This window comes from Empidonax traillii, unplaced genomic scaffold (assembly GCF_003031625.1).
Source record: "Empidonax traillii isolate 1590-97213 ecotype Southwest subspecies unplaced genomic scaffold, ASM303162v1 scaffold1825:size107166, whole genome shotgun sequence".
In the NCBI taxonomy this organism is placed as follows: Eukaryota; Metazoa; Chordata; class Aves; order Passeriformes; family Tyrannidae; genus Empidonax; species Empidonax traillii.
Window position 1 is genome coordinate 61028 of NW_020957018.1, and position 14909 is coordinate 75936.

Below are 14909 nucleotides of genomic sequence, written 5' to 3' on the forward strand. Positions count from 1 at the left end.
CCTTGCACGAACTGCCTCAATCATAAAATGTGAAAATACTGATTTTTTTACTCCAAAAGAAGGAACCAGGAGCTCACACATATCCCTGTGTCCTCTTGTCACCAGCATGCCCTCCACCTGTCTCGTTTCCAAATGTGTGAGTTGTTGCTCTACCCACATATTTGCCAGACAAGTTTGTAAAGGGGAAGGTCCAGAAATCCTTTGAAGGAACAACTGTTTGCTGTAAATTGCCCTTTGGATTAACATTATAAAATAATTTAGCATTAATAAAATAATTAAATTTATTCTCACTGTTTCCTATTGGCCTATTAGCTCTTTTCCCTGTTTTATACCGTGCCTGGTTCAGATTGTAATTTCCTTTAGGTTGGGAATGGGCCTTGATTAGCGGTGTGTAAACAATTAATTATGTGCCTTCCTAGTCAAATTAAAAATAAATAGAAAAACAAACACGAGAAGAGAGGGAATCATTTGGAGTTCTCTTCATTCTCAAATGTTTCTTATTCCCAAAGGGAAACAGATCTTTGGAAATTTGATCTTGGCTCATCTAAAATGCCATAGATTCATTTTGTTTTGATTTACCGTGCTTGTTGCCTTTTTATTTTAATCTCGAAAAAGCAGGAGGGGAAGCGTGAGAGATTCGCAGAACACTTGCTGTAAAAATAAAGACTGAAATGTTTTCAAAACATCTGCATTTTTCAAAGGCAAGTTTTAACTCTCTGGACTTAAACTGTTGCCAAATTCATCTCACATCTACAAATGCCTCCAGTTTTCCCCTTTTAAATTAATTCATATTGCTCTAACCTCGATTAGGGCTGGCAAAGCACTCTGTGCTTCTACTATATATATATATATATTTTTTTTTTTTTATGCAGCAATTTTTGCACCAAGCCCATTAGCAAGCACTTCACTGCCACTTCTTCCCTTCACTAAAAATTCAGGCCAAAATCGCTAGGTTGCATATTTACCTCAGGGGCCCCCTATTTTCTTTTGAGTCACCTTTCAAAACAGAGGTGAGGCTGCATTCTGAAAAGTGGGCTCGTGATACACTCAGGGAAACTTGATTAGAGATGTAATTTTTAAAACCATGTATTTTTTAACATACAATCCAAGAGAAAATATATCTGTGTTAGGCAGACCAGGGCAGGGATTGTCCCCCTGTGCTGGGCACTGGTGCATGACCAGGCTGGAGCATGACCAGGGGAGGGAAGGGAGCTGGGAAGGGGCTGGAGCAGCAGGAGCAGCTGAGGGAGCTGGGGGGGCTCAGCCTGGAGAAAAGGAGGCTCAGGGGGGACCTTCTGGCTCTGCAATCCCTGACAGGAGGGGGGGAGCCAGGTGGGGGTCTCTTCTCCCAGATAACAAGCGACAGGACGAGAGGAAACGGCCTCATGTTGTCCTGGGGAGGTTTAGGTTGGATATCAGGGAAAACTCCTTCACCAAAAGGGTGAACACTGGAACAGGCTGCCCAGGGCAGTGGTTGAGTCACCACCCCTGGAGGGATTTAAAAGCTGTGGGGACAGGGGTGAGTGGTGACTTGGCAGCGCTGCGTTAGTGGTTGGACTGGATGATCTCAGAGCTCTTTTCCAGCCTTAATGATTTTATGATGATTCTACAAGCAAAGAGTGGGATGTATCTCGACTTCTCTCTCTCAGTGGGAAACATCACCCTGAATTTTAGCTGAGTCAAAGCTCTATGTTCAGTCTGAACTGTTTTTTTTTTTTTACCATTCCCAGTCCACAGGGAGCTAGCAAGCACCAGCTCTGAGGGCTTTCATCCCACTTCCCTGACTGCAGTTGGACTAGTTCAAACTGAAACACCTCCTGCTTGGCTGGGGGAGGTCAGTGATGTGTGAACTGAATGCCTACAGACCTTTAACTGAATCACCAAGGTCAACAAACAGATTCACACTGGAGGACTTCGAGTTTATGGCTCATTTGGCACATTAACTAAACAAGTGAATAAATAACCCAATCACAGCAACCCTCTTCTCCCTCCTTAGTGATAACAGCAATAACCCTCACATATCACAGCTGTCATTGATACAGGCCAGCAAAGGCAGATGGAATAAAAAAATCATCTGAAAATATCACAGTTTTGGGGCATCATTAGGAAACAGAAAGGGTGTCTTTTCATGTTGATGGGTCACAAGCACATCTGGCGTGATGGTGAGCAAGGCAGCAAGTTCAGCTGCCTCAATTCACCTCCCAGAATGTTCATGGCTGAAAAGATCCCTCTAGAGCTGCAACTCTTGCCTGTCAAGGGGGATATTCCCTGGGATAAGGGACTAAATAACTCTCCTTCCTTGGTGTATTCCTCCTAGAAAAGCTGGAGTAGATTTTATAGACAGCTTGGGACAAACTCACTTTAATACTTCCCCAGCTCTGGGGTTTTTGTTTTGTTTTGGGTTTTTTTGTTGTTGTTGTTTGTTTGGGGTTTTGTTTCTGTTTTGTTGTTTTGTTTTGTTGTTTTGTTCTTTTTTCTCCTGTGTTGGGTTTTGTTTGTTTTTATCCCGTGGAAAAGGAAGAGGTTTTGGGCTTTGACATCTTTCTGTGGGCAAGTGGCCACACAGACAGGGGGCTGAGGAGCCCATGGATTCACCTTTTCCATCCAAAAAGTAAACATAAGCTCTGACAGTGAACACTAAGCCCTTTTCTTGGGATTATCTTTGAATGGTTGAAGCTGAAACTCGAGAAACCCTTCCCCTTCACTAATCCCCCCTGGCACGGCCAAGACAAGGTGTAAAAGTCGTGGTGGGTTTATCAGGGGCTGCTTCTCCTTCTCTTGCCTTCCTCGAATTTCTAGAACTTGATTTCACTCATGGCTTGAGGTGGAGGTGAAGTTTCTTAACCCTTTCTCATGTGAATCACAAGGGAAAGGAAATATTTCAGCAGCCAGATCTCATTTCAAGCATCAGAAGCATAACCTGAAGGAGCTATCTCTGGCTCCTTGTCAGGAGAGCTCCTCGTTTCAGTCCATGGCTTTCATCCACACTCATTATTTTAGGAACACAGGACTGAAGGAACTTCTTACACAACAAGCTCAGCTTTGATTTCTTCCATAACTTCCTTCAGCTCTGTCTTAAAACTAGATTTTAGATTCTTTTCAGTTTCTTCCTTTTAAATATCCTCAGTAAAAATACAGCTTTATTCCTAAAAACCCTCTGAGCCAAAAAAACACTGTATGAAAATGCAAGAATGAGCAAAAAAAGAGAGTGAACCAAAGAAAAACACCAACTCAGGATTTTTATGTATAATGATGGGTGATACAATTTCCTACAACAAGACTGTCAAAAGCTACAAAACCTCTGGCATTTTTGGGAAAAAGGGGGGGGGAAAAAAAGAAGAAGTATTTATGGAATATTATAATTATTTTCTCTTCCACAGGACCTTGTCTAAGACTCCAAAACCATGCTACCAACATGACAACACGGGGAAGTAAATGTTAGATATCAGCACCAGAGACAACAACTGGATGATTTTCCACGATTAAAACACACCAAACATCCTGTGTGGCCTTTGCAGGATCAGTGCAGGAGGACTTGCCAACCCAGGGATTTTTAAAGACTTATAAAGTGTTATATTCTCACATATATTGGGGTCTTAAGGGAGAAGTGATAGCCTGGAACAACAGCTTAAAGAGAGGCAGCACCTGAGTAAATTCTCTCAACTGAGTAGGAGACAGCTCCGATGGCTGGGTTTAAGCACATTTTGCTCCTTTAAATTATCATCTGGAGTAAGTAAGTATGAATTTCCATCCCAGGATGCTCAGACTAAGGATTTGAATCCAGGTTATTGCATAAATAGAGAGATGCTGCAACACTGAGGTCAATGGTGATTATACCTACAATTCAGAGTAAGGAGCAAAGTGGTGTAACATCCCTCCCATGGTTGAGAGACAATAAGAAAGGAAAAACAGTGATAATCCCAAGAATTCCCAGGGACAGCAAAGTGGACTCCACTCCCTGACTGCTCTAAAAATTGGAGGCAGCAAAGTAACTTGTAGTTTTCCCCATCATTGGCTGCTTTTAATTTCCTTTTACCTCTGGGTGTAAGAAGCCTGCTTGCATAAAACTCAGTTCCTTTTCTTAAAGAGTGTTCCAAAACTTACCCACCAAACTGATCAAACCTTCTGTGGGAAATTCACCTGCAAATCATCTGCTCAGTCAACGACAGGGACAGCAGAAATACAGAGCAAATGCAGACCCAGAACTGCCTGACAGGACTCAGAGACACGATCTGGGGATCCATGGGCAAAAAGGAGGTGTCTGTATGTAAACATCTACAGCTGTCTGCTTCACACTGATTGTCCTTCCTCACCTGAAGAGAGAAGGAAGCGCTTTCAGGGCATGAGTCACTCCAAACCAAAGGAACTGTCTAAAAGAGGTAAGAGAAAACCCTTGACTGTTTCATCCAGGGAGCCCGAGGCAACTGGCTCAGGGGTGCATGTCTAGACTGCAAATAACTAAAGTTAAATGAGATAAACCCACATTTGGGTCTAAATTCAGTGATTCCCCTCCAGACAGCCCCATCCTTCCCCAGAGCAGCCGTGAGATGGTAACTGGAAGGGTCCTTATAGAGAAATTCAGTGAAAGTCTCCTGAGTGCTCGAATTCGCTCACAGGCTGTGGGGGTTTTTTATCAAGATGTATCAGCTTTGAAATGCTGCTGTTCAGAAAAGGTCCTTGGCTTCAGGAGAATGTGCAGGAAGGTGTTAACACTGCCCTGGATTGCTGCTCCTCCAGCCCCCAAGTCATCTACTCTTCCCTGCTGGGAACTGAAGAAACGGTCCCTAATTCAGCTGCAGGCACAGAAAGGATCATAAAGGCTCAGATTCCAATTCCTGACAATGCTTCCATCCACCCATCCATCCACATCTGATTCTTGCCCTGGGCAACCCCAGAGTGCCCCCAGCCAGTCCTGCCTGCTCTCCACTGCACCTCCACAAAACCTGCACAAAACCTTCAGCAGACAGGACGAGGATGGATTTGGATGTTATTTATAACCAGGGGGCTGAATAAAGTAATCTGGGTGTTCTCTGGTTCCCAGAAGTGCTGCAGTGGTCTGGTTTGAGGAACAACATTCTTGGTTTAACAACATGGGCAGCTCCTTTTAACTTTTAGAGGAAGTGAAAGCTCGGAGAGTGTCTAGAAATCCAGTGAAAATCCAGTGTTCCCACACCATCAGCAAAGCAAGGGCTGCAGTGACGGTCCAAACCATCAGCACTCACCCTACACAGTTCTGAGTGTCCTGTGGGAAGGGTCAGCGTGAAAACACGGGAATAATGAAAAAAATTTGTTCTACTATTCCTGGCTGAAAGGGACTCCAAGCTCCAGGTGGAACAGGTTGTGCCACGAGCCCGAGAGCCTCGGCCAGGCAGGGGAACAGAACAAATGTGACATGACACGACTCCCCCACGCTGCCTGAGCCAGGCAAGCAGGCAGCACTCCCACCTGACAGGAACACTGCTGTCCTCCCGGGAGCCTGAGGGCCACAGCTAATTTTTCTGACAGCTCCAACCACCCTCAGGAAGGCTCAGGATCCCAGAATGCCACAGGATGCTGTGCCAGGGCTGCATCCCAAACATCGACACTTGTGCTGAGCACACAGCGGAGTGTGGAGGGAAACAGGTGATCCAAGTGAAGTGTCAGGTGCTGGAAGTATCTGTGTTACAAACCAAGACAGCACACCAGTGATTGCCACGCTGTGAACACAGATTGTGGAATGGTTTGGGTTGGAAGGGACCTCCAAGATCCTCTCTTTCCAAGCCCACTAGGCCTGGTTGCTCCAAGCCCCATCCAACCTGGCCTTCAGCACTTCCAGGGATTGGACATGGCGAGGCTTGACCAGGAAAGAGTTTAACAGTGGTTTTAAGGAAGCAAGGATATCACCCTCTTGCTTCCTGAGGGGATTCACCACCCCAGCTTTGCTGCCATCCCAGAGCTTTGCTTCCCATCCATCCCTGAATCCAAGGCAAGGAGCAACCACCTCCCACTGTGCAAGCAGACTGTGATCAAACAGCTGCTCAGGCAGATAATTAATTCTACTTTAATCCACTGGGCATTTTCTTTTGTCATTCCTTTCCTGTCCACAGCACAGGTGGGGGAAAAGGATTCGAGGGAAGATGTTTCTGCCTTGCCTGTTTAAAAGGGAAAATGTAAAAGGGTGCAAATGACGCAGGAACTGAATGCTCAGATGGCAAAATGAAATCTCAGTGGTACAGCGTCACCAGACCTCCCTCAGGTGGTGCCACTGGCTGTAGATCTCAGCATGTTCTACGAAGGTAGTGTCTGTCATGTGTTTTGGCAGAGGGAGAAACCAAGGCAGAAAACCCAAGATCGAAATAACCCCAACAAATAAACAAACAAACCCCAAACCCACCAAAAACCAAACAAAAAACCAAACCAGAACCACCACCACCACCAAAATTAAAAAACCAAACAAACCACAAAACCCCAAACAAAAATAAAAACCAAGAGAACCAACGAAAATCCCAATCCATGAACCCTCCCCCCTCCCCAAAACAACAACAAAACAACACATCTAAACTGACAGGTTCGTCTGTCTGTCTCCAAAAACTCCTCCCTTACAGCAAAGATGGACAAAAGCAGTAAGAAAAACCCCCTAAATACCTCCCAGTCTCTGCTGGCAGCACTTGTGTGTCTCTAAAAGACCTTTCCATGTGCCAGGGTACAGTGAAGTCCACATCTGTCAGAGATATGAAACATTTAAATGTTCTCCTCAAAACAACCTGGCCTGGCAGCAAGGAGCCAAGAGAGGAAAAGAGAATTTAGATGGAAAAAAAAGAGTAGGGAGGAAAGGAGTTGGGCCCTTTTTCCACGGGAACAAGAGAACGACCTCAAATCTCACTTTAGGGATATTGGCAATTAGGAAGGCAAAACCTTGAGATGGGCATTAGGAGGGATCAGGACACCTGGGCAGAGCAGCTGATGGATCAGGAAAGAAAATGATGTTTAGAGCAGCAGAAGGAGCAGAAAACCTCTGAGCACTGTGAGAAGTCTCACCCTGGCTGTCAAGAGCAACTCAGCCAAGCAGAGAAAGTCTTTGAGCCACATAAATAAAAAGAGAACAACAACAGGAAAAAAAAAAAAAAAAAAAAAAAAAAAAAAAAAAAAAAAAAAAAAAAAAAAAAAAAAAAAAAAAAAAAAAAAAAAAAAAAGAAAAGAGAAGTCCTGAAATTCAAGTGAAAATTAATCACAGCCCCCCAGAAAGGAGAAGTTACAGCCCCCACTTCTGTTCACTGGCTTCTCCAAAGAATTGGAGGCGAAAACGTAAATTTTGCTACTACAGAGTTGAATAGTTGCACATGGGGGGAAATGATTTAGCTTGAATAATTGAGAACAACAACAGGGCTGGCTGGGAAGGCAAACAGGAGCATGGAAACTGTCAGTTGTGAGGTGAAAGCCACTCAGAAGAGAACAACATGCTCAGATGGGATGGTGGGAGTGGAACCATCTGGCTGAAAGTCAACAAAAGTAAAGCTTTTTTTTTTTTTCGTGTAGGAAGGAGGGAGGCAAAAAGACCCAGACAGTTCTCAGCCAGTTAATCTGAGCACAAAAGCACACAAGGCTTTTTGAACACCACTTCAGGGAAAAACGTAATTGGAAGTGTTATTGAAAGTGAGGCAGCAAGTGGAGATGGGGATAACATAAAAAACCGTGGTTTATCAAAAGGAAATCATGGCAATGTAAGCAATAGTTTGTTTGTTTGTTTGCTTGCTTGTTTTTAATAAGGTTTGCTGTTGTGGGAGGTGAGGTGAAAATCGGTGGATCTAAACTTTGTTACCTTCACTAAAGAGTGTGATTCTGTGGATACGAGGATAATACAACAGCAGGAAGGAAACTAAGGGAGATTGCCCAGCTGTGGCTGCCCCATCCCTGGGAGTGTCCAAGGCCACGTTGGATGGGGCTTGGAGCAACCTGGGCTAGTGGAAGGTGTCCCTGCCCATGGCAAGGGAGTTGGAACTGGATGATCTTGAAGGTCCCTTCCAATCCAGACCATTCTGGGATTCTGGGAAGTGGCCAGTGGGAAGGCTGTGGGATGGGATGAAGAAGAAATGTGGAGCCACAGGGAGGTCTGCCGGGTGTCACTGAAAGACTCACTGGCTCTGCTGAACAAACAGTGAAATGTGATGATGGAAAGAGAACAGGAAACAGGGAGCAACCAACAGAAAGGTCCTCGAGAACCCACAACTTCTGCTGGAAACAAGAGAGCAGAAGAACCTGTTAAGCTGATTGTACTTGAGGGATGCTGGAACATCTAAACCAAAATTGTCTGGTTCTATATTACAGCCAAAATAATCTTCACCGAGACTGTGTCTCCAGCAAACACCTCTTGGGGCATTTTCTGGCCATTTTTATCGAGGGGAAAGCTCCTTGGTGGCTTCAGGGAAGGGGGCAGTGCAGAATCCATCACATGGCTGCAAATGGCCCATCTGCCCACAATTAGAGATGGGGCAAAGACCCTTAAAAAAAGGACAGAGAAGGATAATTTAAATGGTGGTGATGGTGCCTTTAATCAGCCCTTTAAAGCCACCCCCTCCTTGCTTTAGTAGCCCCAACCTGCCTGGTAACTTCTCCTCCAGAGCCTGACCTTTCCTGGCTTCCCTGGCACATCAAATCGAGATAGCAGTGACACCAGACAGCTACCCAAAAAAAACCCCTGCAGTCCTGCAGGTTTAGCTCCAATTTCCTGACTGGAAAGTCAAGAGAAGGAAAAAAAAAAGAAGAAGAGAAAAAAAAATCCAATAGTAACTAAACTCAACTTTGGTTCTGGGGAAGAAAGTATGAAACTAAGGCAAAAACCCATTTTGCTGACTCCCCAAAGCTCCTTCAAGTGTGCAGAATCAATTAACTGAGAGACAGGCAGCAGCATGCTGAGCAGCAGGAGCATCAGGGAAGAGCCCAGGGAACATCCACTCCCGCAGATTCACCTGCATAAGGGCGGGAGAGGGGAGACAAGGAAAACTGCAGGGAAGAAAATCAGCCCCACCTGCTCATTCATCCTTTGCCTTGTGAGCCTCTCAAACACTGAACAGAACAGGGAGTGGGAACTCGTAAAGTGGTTCATCCAACACAACTGTGAAGTCACACAAGGGTGAGTTATCCCTTATCAGTATTGTTTTCACAAGCTGTTCATCAGGAAACTTGGCCAAAGGATTACCCCAGTATTGCCCAGGGAAAGGAGTCAGCAGAAGCGTCGTGGTGGCCACAGAACAAATAGTACCTGGTGCTGTCTTACCATCAAATTACAGGAAATTTGGCTGGAAGGGGTCTCTGGAGGGCTGAATTTGGACTCACACCACTGCTACTCTTGCTCTGCCACAGATTTCTCTACCCAAGTCTTCAAACCCTCCAAACGTGGAGACTGTACCTTTGTGGGTGACTGTTTTGTTTGCTTTGACTTGGGGTCAAAGAGGAGCCACATTACCCCCTCTTATACACGAAAATGTTCATCAACAGGGGTCCACTTTTTCATCTTTAAAAATAATAACTGTGAGACTTTCACTGGGAGGTGGTGGTCGGCTTGCAGAGTGAGACAAACTTCAGACACAGGGATTTCTATTGGCTTGGGAATAGGGAGGATTTCACCTGGCACAACACACAACCCAGCCTGGCATTACAGGAGTGATTAAAGGTCTGGAAAACCTGCCAGTGCAAAAAATAATAGCAATAATAAAACACATAAAAAAAACCCCAGCTAAACTTAGAGAGAGAGAAAGAGAAATGTGTAATCAATCCCAGCCAGCAAGTGCCTGAACTGTAAGAAGATTTCCTCCCAAGGATATCTATTTAATGTGGGGGAAAAAAAAAAAAAAGGGCTTAACAAATTCCAGTGAGTGAATTCTCTAATGAGACAAAGGAGGATTAGAAGCAAAGCGTGGCTTGGGGATGGTTCAACACTGACAGGCACGACTTGCCTCCCTCAGGAGTGTCTCTTCCAAATCCTTTGGGTCTGTTTGTTCTGCAGGTCAAAAGAAGGAATGAATGGCTGGGGCTGTGTAGAGAGTTAAAAACTGAATTTCATACAGTCACACAGTCCCTCCCAACCTCAGCCAGCCCAGGATTCTGCATGAAAATGATTCTGAGAGTGAAGGGAAAGGTGCAATTCTTGGGATTCTTTTAACCACCTATCTACTGCATCCACAAGCTGAGGGCCAATTAAAAACAACATATATTAGGACAGTCCATAAGGGGTGACTATTTAATTCCCATTTGATAAGTAAGAAGTCCCAGTAATGGTTTCTACAAGCTTTTGTCCCTTCCTTTAACTGTCCCCAGTGACAGAGACTCCCCAGTGCCCCCCAAAATCCTGATCGATTCCTGGGCTTCTCTCTGCTGAACCATCAAAAAGAACTGGCCTACGTTTTGAAACCCTTAATTACTGTGGCTGCAATTTAAGTCCCAAATTTCTAGTTCAACCCAGACTGGTTATAGAAATTTTTCTTCTCCCACTTCTTATTTGTAGCAGGTTTTCTTTTTTTCACATACTTAAAGACAAGTCATGATTTCTCCCTTCAGTGTTTCATTTTCTAGAATAAACATCCCCAGTTCTTTCATTTTACACACACACAGAGTTTCCAGACCTCTTATCATTCTTCAGGCCCTGCCTGGACTCCAGCTTCTTGAAGTGGTGTTACCCCAAAACAGAGACACGTGCTCCAGTTAAAAATCCATCAGGGACCACTTGCCTCTTTTCCTTTGACCAAAACAAAAGTTTGCTTCCAGTGTATTGTTTATCTCACTTCCAGCCTAACATAATCAGCAGCCACATGTAGGAGAGTTTGTCTATGTGTTCAGCCCCTCCTCTGCAGCCTTGATGTGGAAAATGAACTAAAATAGGGGAAAAAAAATCCACAAAAAACTGAGAAATTCTGGTTTTGCAGGTGGAGAAGAGAAGCACAGAAAGATGAGGAGGACAAAATGTTTCACCAGGAGCAGGAACCAAGAGTAACCCTTCCAGATCCCTTATCTAATCCTTAGTAAAACAATCACCTTTCAGCAAATCCTGATATCAGTGCACCAGCTATTTGTGTTGCAGAGTTACAGCTGAACAGGAAAAATGAACCTCAAGCCATCAAATTACCCCCCCAGGAGAAGCAGAAAAGCCACCAGAAAATGGCATTGCCCTTCATCCCCTCCAGCTCCCTGAGTGACACAACGTATTAAAAAAAAACAAAAACAAACAGCTTTGCCCAAAATCAACGCTGAAAGATAAAAAAAGACTTCTTAGGAAAGTATTTCCTCATTTTAGTTCCTCTCCACCCATGCAGCCCATCAGCACCTCCACACACACACACACGAGAACCTCACTGAGAGCTCCTCAGGCAACTTCACACCAGAGCTGGGATTTTCCTTATTATTTATAGGGATTGCATTGTCCTCAAACATCAGAAAACCTGGATACTGAAGGAATTGAGGGAATGAGGAACCATCAGGAATCAGGCATCTCCACCTGCTGCTGTTTTATTTTTACCCCAGGTTTTGTACAGCCGACCAGGACCAGCCAACAGACCTTGACATCCCAGAATCACGGAATCAATTTAGGCTGGAAAAGACCTTTGGGATCACTGAGTCCCACTGTTAACCCAGCACTGCCAAACCCACCCCTGACCCACGTCCCCAAGAGCCACATCTACATGGCTTTTAAATCCCTCCAGGGATGGGGACTCCATGGGCTTGACAACTGTTTCCATGAGGAAATTATTCCTAATATCCAATCTAAACCTCCCTGGTGCAACTTGATCTTCCAGGTCTTTTCCTGGATGATTCTAAATGATTCTATTTATGTTGAGGTGAAGATTTAAAGCTCCTTTAAATGTACAGCTCAAGCTGCCATCAAAGTTTCTAGTCACAAAATGCCCTGGGAGGAAATAACCACAAAACACCAGCCCAAAGCAATCAGGGGGCATCATTAAAAAATAAAGCTACTAACAATCAAAAAATCCAGTCCTTCTTCCCTCCAAATTTTTACTTTCAGTTCACATCATGAACTCCTGGAAGTCCCAGCTCTCCTGCAGGAGGCATTCACCACAGTAACACTTCAAGCAGGGACATGCAACACGGCCCAAGAATGTTTTAGAAACATTAATTGACAAAACCCAGCCAAGTTTTTCGCTTGCCATCCAAGCCACGTGAAGAAGAATATGTTTTATAAACACAGACATATCTTTAGAAACAATCACACAGGACAGGGGATCCCCATTTGCACGTGCTCTACTTGCTGAAAGTTGAGTTTAATATTTAGAAGGTTCAGTTTTCTTCTCTGCTGTTATTAATTGTAGTAACTGTAAAACTGTTAATGAAACGGCACTTAAATTGTTCATAGCAATTCTAAAACCATCCCCTTGTGAAATGAATGAGGTTTCCCTCTTAGATCCTCTCTGTGAACTGTGGGAAGCGTCCCTGTGCTGATGACACTTTATTAAAGTTGATTTTTGAGGTAAAACAGTAGTTGTAGGAAATGGATGCCTGCACATACATGCTCTGCTCTGTTGACCCTTCCCACCTTTTCCAGGAATGCATCCCTACCCTTCCAGAATGATGGCATTAAGATTATATTATCTTTTCCTCACTGCCAAATTCCCCTTCCCTGTCATCCAGAAAGCAACGCCAGCATGTGGGAGTACCCTATTAAAATATCCCCAAATGATGCTTCTGTAATAAAATCTACCTTCCTCTTGTCACCTGGGCATCCTCCCTGCCACAAAACCTTCTCTTCTTGATGACCAGGCACCAGCTTGATGACGGGGAACCTCCTTCCCCAGCCCCCCCTTGGCTGCCCTATTTATGGAATCGTGGAATCACAGGATGGTTTGGGTTGGAGGGGACCTTAAAGATCATCCAGTTCCACCCACCCACCCCTTCCACTAGCCCAGGTTGCTCAGAGCTGTGAGACAGGTCGTGGTTCTTCGGGAAGGATGGGCCAGGCAGCCAAAGGGATGATGAGCCCAGCCAAGCCTGGTTTCCCATGATCAACATGGGGTCAAAACTTGAATTTCAGTTTGACTATGAATCAAAAGGGGGGAATTGGAGGGGAAAATAAATAAGTCAACCAACAGCCCAATATTTACTAAACTAAGACAAATAGAGATGAAGAAATACAAACGCAGCACCGTGAGGTTTAAAAGCATTCTATGAGACCCTGAAGACATCAGGAAAAATCCACAGCTGATAAAAATAAGAGATAATTGGGAAATAAATATTTCTAGGGGTTGTTTTTTTGTTTTTCTTTGGTTAGTTTTGAGGGGTTTTGGGTTGTTTGGAGGTTATTTTAGTAACAAAAACGTGACAACCAACAAAACTGTACAAAGTAGAGGAAAGTTCAACGTGTGATTCTGACCTGTATTTGGAAAGCAGCAGCAAAACATCGATGGCTCTGCTGGTGATGAAGAAGCTTTTTCCAGTTCATTAATAACAAAGGCAGATGTTAAACAGCTTTCACGAGAGGTAAACATTGAAAATTAGCAGGCCTGGACAACTTGCACCTCAAAGCGCTTGTGATCGCTGGCTGAGAGGATCTATTTGAACGCAGCCAAATAAAAAACCTGCACTCCTAAAAGGGAACAGATTCAGCACAGCCCTCCAGGATGGCAGCCTGACTTTTGGCAACGAAGTGGAGGATTTAGGGACTAAAAGAGGGAAGTAATTCGGCATGAACTGCCAGAATGTGCTGCTGAGAAAAGGCAAACACCGCTGTTTGCTCTATAAACTGCACAGCGAGGAGGAACAAGGAGAAAAACCCTCCTTTTCTCCGAGGCATCGGGAAGATCTGCCTTGTGACACCACTGGCGTCAACGATTTTAAAAGGGCAATAAAGAACAAAGGAGGGTGTGGAAAGGAAGCACAAAAGGATGTGGAGGAGCTCTGCATCCTCCTGGAGCGAGGCATGGATGTCCTTGCTCCCAGGTTATCTCAGGACACCTCTCAGCACCTCCACTGAGCAACTCAGTGAGGTGTTGAATGTCTTTAAAAGTCCTCTACAATCAGAAAATCACATCTAGTTGTGAAGTGAAAGCCTACAGAAACCCATAACCCTCTCCAGATTATCTGGATTAATAGCAGGGATGAGGGGAAATGGCTTGGGCTACCCAGCTCTGCTCCTGGAAAGGAAGAGTTCAACAGAGAACGAGTTATACTTTATCAGAAACAGGTTTTTGGCCTCAACCTACGGGTGGTAACTGGTGAAAATCAGCTGCTTTTAGTGATTGGCCAAATAAAATAATCTCTCCTTCCCATCAGGGATTACTCCAATCTTAATATAGTTATAACTGCACAGACTTCCTGGGTTTGGATACCAGAGCTTGGCCCAGCCACTGAGATGTTTCATTCCACTTGGATTTTCCCAAATAGCTGCTGGCCTCTAATCGCGCTCTTGCTGCTCTATGTTTGGAAAAAAAAAAAATAAACACATTCAAATAATGAAGTTTCAATCATGTTCTGGGCTTCAAGAGGAGGAAATGCTGCACAGAAAGTCATTACAAATTCCACTTCAGGGGCACTTCTGTTTGATAAAGGTATTTTTGTTAGAAAAGCCCGATCAAGGCATAAATATCCAAGTCACGAAGCGAGAAGAGGCAAAGTCAAGTCATACTGATATTGTGGGAGCCACAGGGTGCTGCCAATTCCCAGGGTTTCATCAGGTATCTTCCCTTTCTCCTGGCATGGTTAGTACATCCTGGTCCAGGGGAAGGTGTCCCTGCCCATGGCACGGGGGTTTGGAATGAGATGAACTTTAAGGTCCCTCCTCACCGAAGCCATTCCTTGATTCCATCACCCCAGCCAAGAGATCATCACCAGCAGCAGCTTCTCCTCATCTTGATGGCACAGAGGAGATACCAAATATCCTGTAATCCATGTGATAAATAAATGATAAATCAGTATTTTCTTGTCTTCTT

General features: G+C 44.5%; 1 protein-coding gene across 1 annotated transcript in view; it reads right to left on the minus strand.

Annotated features, from left to right (window-relative positions):
• Positions 1 to 5994, minus strand: part of VIPR1 (vasoactive intestinal peptide receptor 1) — a 67015-nt gene extending 61021 nt beyond the window's left edge. The window contains exon 1 of the mRNA XM_027908737.1: positions 5909 to 5994. The gene's annotated coding sequence lies outside the window, so the exon portion shown is untranslated. The remainder of the gene's footprint in view (positions 1 to 5908) is intronic.
• Positions 5995 to 14909: the final 8915 nt, after the last annotated feature.